The sequence below is a fragment of the Asparagus officinalis genome, unplaced genomic scaffold (assembly GCF_001876935.1).
Source record: "Asparagus officinalis unplaced genomic scaffold, Aspof.V1 AsparagusV1_Un490, whole genome shotgun sequence".
NCBI lineage: Eukaryota > Viridiplantae > Streptophyta > Magnoliopsida > Asparagales > Asparagaceae > Asparagus > Asparagus officinalis.
Window position 1 is genome coordinate 108,013 of NW_017972755.1, and position 5,494 is coordinate 113,506.

Below are 5,494 nucleotides of genomic sequence, written 5' to 3' on the forward strand. Positions count from 1 at the left end.
CCAGATGAGATTGAGTTATGTTGAAATACATTGCCGTATGTTTTTATCAGGTAAATTTTTAGCTATTAATTATGGATTGATCGGAGAGCCGATGTGTAGACATTTTACTTAGTATGCATATGTTTTGATAAATGATTAGAGATATCAAAGATCTTTATTTTTTATATTTGCCTCCTCGAACTTATCTATGTTTTTTTATTATGATCTCCAGCTCTCTTTAAACAAATCTTGATAGGATAGGAAAAATATAGCCAAATCCGAGTGTAAATAAGAGATCAAATGGTTTAGCGAACAATTGAGATTAAATCTTAAAAACCTGCTAAACTATAAAAACACGTCGTAATCATCAATAATGGATCAAGACCATCGATGGTCCCTTAGTGATCATCAATGGTACCATCATAGCAATCGATGGTGTTGATTTTGGTTTCTACATTTCTTTAATTGTTACCTATAACTAGTCACTATTGACCATCAATGATGCTCGCTCCTATTTTTGTTATTCTCCGATTGGCTCTTATAACCATCGATAGGTGCCTCTTGACTATCGATGATTCGAAAGGCTGAAATTAACGTTTGTGTTCATTTTTCCTCATTTCCAATCGCATCTTGCTTGTCCCTCTTTATATTAAAATATATTACTTCACAAAACATATCAACAGCAAATAAAGAGTATGTTATTAATCAAATAAGAGGTACTGCATGAAAAATATTCTTGCACGAACAATGTTCTGATAATCTCTCCATTTTAATGATAACAAAATTCAAAATTTGAAATACAAAATGTAAAATATATATTCAGTACAAAATAAACACATAACATATTTCATACAAAAGATAGATGATATGCAAAGCTACCCCTATAAAAATTGCATACATAAAAGTGTAAAAATGTATATATGTTTTCCCGAAACTCCCCTTGAAATAAAGCATCGAGTGTTCAAAAATATTCAAAATAAAAAACCAAACATGAAAGCAATTTGAGAAAACTTTTATTAAGCACAAACACATATAAAATATTTTAATTTTTCGCCTTTTCTCCCCCTTTTTTTATTAGCAAAAGAAAAAACACACCAATAATATGCAATATACTTAAAAATTAGATAGAAATTATCCAAAGGTGAAAGATAGAGAAATACACATTGCTTCACAAAGAAATTTGTAGAAAATAGCACAAGAGATACATATATAACTTCAAATCAAGTGAACCACAATGATAAGTCATATTAAAATTCACACACAAACTACAAAGATATTGATGAAAAGTTTGTAAAAATAATAATAAAAGTAATTATATTAGTTCATAAAAAAATTAGATATATCTTATCTAGTTTGAACTTCTTCTTTTATTACACAACTTGAAATATCTCGAAATTAAGAAAAGGTCTAAAATCTCGATTTATCACATCAACCATATAAAAAAAATTTAAGAGGAAGAATGATAGTGTCTAGAGAGCGTCATACACCATGTCTAAATATGGAAATATTTAGCATAGAATGGATACCCTTAAGATATTGCACAATTATATTCATGAGTGTGGATCTTTAACAATCTTTTAAAAAAATACACTTCATTTTGGCGTGGATTTTTTATCATATTTTTTCATGAATACACTCACTTATTTAAGGGGGGTTAAGGTCCACTAACTCGCCCACTTAGGGGCTGTTCGTTTCGCAAAAAAAATTGGGAAATCAAAGAATAGAAAACTTATTTCCTATAATAATTGTTTTGAGACTGTTTGGTTGGCTTAAAAAAGAAGAAAACTATAGAATATGAGATGAGATGAGATGAGTTGTCACCTTATTTTGGCTTAAAAAAGAAGAAAACTATAGAATATGAGATGAGATGAGATGAGTTGTCACCTTATTATTGGATGATGTGAGTGATTAAACTATAGAATATGAGATGAGATGAGATGAGTTGTCACCTTATTATTGGATGATGTGAGTGATTTTTTTTAAAAAAAACTTGTTTTGAGGTTGTTTGGTTGGTTAAAAAAATAAGGAAATGAGTTGGAGGTATATTATTAGATGATGTTTTGAGGTTGTTTGTGTTTGGTTCATTTTTAAAAATAAAAAAAATAGATAAAATGAGATGAGTTGGAGGTATATTATTGGATGATGTGACACATACTTAAGAAAATCAATTTCTTGTTTTTTTAAGGAAATGGATGGAAAGGAAGTTTTAATGAGATGATATGAGTTGTCACAATATTATTAGATGATGTGTGTGATTTTTAAAAATGTGATAAGATGAGATGTGATGAGTTGGATGATGTGACACATTTCTTGTGTTTGGTTTATTTTTAAAGGTAAAAAATGAGATGAGTTGGAGGATAAAAATATTATTTTATTGGATGTTGTGGGTGAGTTTTAGGGATGGAAATGGATAAAAATATTATTTTTTTGGTTTCCTTGTACCGATTTCCTTTTCTTGTTTTTAGGAAACCAACCAAACGGCCCCTTAATGCTCTGAAGCCTATAAATAGACATGATCAACATGAGACAAAAAGGCATAGGGGTTTGGAAGGAAAAGGTATTGGGGCTAGCATTATCTTAGCTAGACTCTTTGCTATTGAGAAGAGAGATAGCGAGAGAGAGATTCAGAGGCTACATTAACAAAAAAAACTCATCTCTCATCCATTCTCATTAATCTTCATAGATCATTATCATCAGCTAATCATTTGGTCCGATCAACGATCCTTGTGAGAAAGGATTCGTTCTCTTCAGCTAGTCATCTAGCTTAATCAACAGTTTTTGCGAGAAAAGATATGTTAATATCTCTTCATCCAAAGAAGACTACACTATCTTTCAAGAGATTAGAGATTGTCAATCAATGAAAGACCCATTATCATAGTCAGACCATCAACAGAGTACAAGATCAACGCTCCATCGACACATAGAAAAGAATTCCAAGAAATATAAATTTTTCCTTTGTTCTATTGTAATTTTTCATCGTAATACGTGTCAATTGCAATTCAAAAGGCCCGAAACATATAAAAAGTGAAAAATATACTTTTATTTTCTCATATAAGTAGATGCATCTTTACCATTTAATTAGGCTTGAAGCAGTTTATATGGATCATTTTCTTAGTCTCTTAAAGCCAATAACTACCAGCAACTAACTTAAAAACAACTAGAACAAGTAAACCAATTAGAAAGTGATTTTATAAATGCAGGCAAAGGGACCTAATTTCACGATAATGTCAAAATTAATGATTTCCCATACGTACTCAAAATCTCGATGACTATAATTGAGCACACAATAATGAAAATACGGAGCCATTTATGATTGTAACCAAGCGCAATGATGCAAACATGAGGCCATTTTAACCTTGAAAACTTAGTTAATTACCTTGAGCATGGTTAGTGTAGGTGTCTATGCCGGTGGCAGGGGGCAGGTGCCCCTATTGACCATTGGCTCCGCCAATGCTACCACTAGTAATAATTAGCAAGGCATGTAACAATAATAATAACAAGCCTTTTTTATTCTTTTATGAAAATGAATCCGAATAAAGTATTGTGAGAGAACGACATAAAAGAGAAGCAAGCACTAATTTAGATGAAGAGGGGAAAATGAGTTATTGGGAGAATATAGAAGTAGAGTGGTGATAGGGGCACACCACAAATCACACCATCAACCACACTTTTCTCTCTCCAGTACACGGGACCCCACATGGGATTTTAAATTTTAAAATCCCATGTGGGGCCCCGTGTACTGTAGCAAAGGGGAGAGGGGAGTGTGGTTGGTGGTGTGGTTTGGGGTGTGCCCCTAGCATTTCTTATAGAAGTAATACCTTGTAGAAACCGAATAAGTGTTTCATGATTTTGAGTTATGGCTCTAGCATTGCCCAATTGCGGCCCTTGCTACAAGAAAGAGTAAGGATGATATATTATTCTCAAAATAGTAGATTTTGTGCACTAGATTCGGTGGAATCGCAAATTCCTTGAATCTAATCAGAAATTTATGAAAATGCGAAGACTCTGAAAGTCTAGCCTACAAAAATGTGGGAAAAAAAAAAATCTCATAACGATCCATCGAAATTGAGAAACATGACAATGAGTTCTTTCACCAATGACCTCAAGTGGCGCTAGAAAATATTGATATATAATACAACATTGAAGTCGTAAAGCAATAGAGGGCGTGAATAATAGTTAATACTAAATGTGGATTTCTAAAATTGATTGATGGGTTATCTACGACACCCCCAACTTAAGAGGTGGTTTAGTAAATTAAAATAGTTGATGGAGGGTTTTTTTGGTAGACCAAGAGGGAGTTGGTTTAGATCAAAACCGAGCCAAGCTTGATCATAGCCCTAGTTTTGTAAGAGTTACCAAACACATCGCTCATGTAAGGGAGGACGTGAATGATAGTATCTTTAAGAGCGCGTTCTAAAATTGATTGATGGGTTATCTACAACTAGGGTTTTTTTGGCAAATTAAAGTATTTGATTGGGGTTTCTGGTACACCCCTATTGTGGAGGGGGTTTTCTAAAATTAACTAAAAGTATGAGACAAGTTTTTAAAATAGACCCTATTAGAAATTTATTTTTAAAAATGGACCCATTCGAAATTTAATTACCATTTTCGTGTGGCTGAAGCTAAGTCGAAAATGGTAAATAAAGTTCAAAAGCTTCACAGGATTTTAAATCCCGTGAAGTTTAGTGTGGCTAATCAAACACTAAACCTCACAGGATTTTAAATCCCGTGAAGTTTTCGAACTTCTGCAGCTTCATTAGCATGGTTAATCAAGCACTAAACCTCACAAGTTTTCTAACTTTAATTGGCCTTTTTTACCCAGTTTCAACCAGGTGGTTAAAACTAGGTCGAAAATGACAATTAAATCTCAAAGGGGATCGGTTTTTTAAAAAAAAATTACTAATGGGTCTATTTTGAAAATTAACCTTAAATACTGCTAAAACCCTGGTAGATGAAAAACCCTCTTCTTACCTCACGCCCCCGTCTCTCCCTCCCTCCAATTTGCGAGTTCCCCTTCCCTCCGCTCCTCTCCTCCACTCTCGCCCGTTCCTTGCTAAACCCTATTAATAATAAGCATATATGAAGAATAATAAGAACAGGAGATCCCAAGCCGAGCCCAATCCCGGCCGACGAAAACCCAAAGAAACGAGGGACACGGAAACAGCAGCAGGTGAAGACGACGAAGCATCAGCAGAAGCCCTCCTCATCCTCCTCCTCGACGTCTGCAAAGCCCTCACCGATCGCTACCTCCAAATCGAAGGCCCCCTCAGCATCGCCACCCTCATCGCCGCGCCGCCGCCATGAGATCCATCCTCCTCGAGGAGGGCCTCCCCCCTCACTCCTCCGCCTACTTCGCCGCCGCCATCACCGCCTTCAGCGACTGCCCGGAGGCTCCGATCCCGATTCCATCGCCGCAATCGCCTCTCTCCTCTCGGTTCTCATCGGCGATTCCTTCGCGCTGCCCCCGCCCAAGGCCAAAGATGCCGCCTTTCTTCTCTCCGAGTTCTTGCTGAGG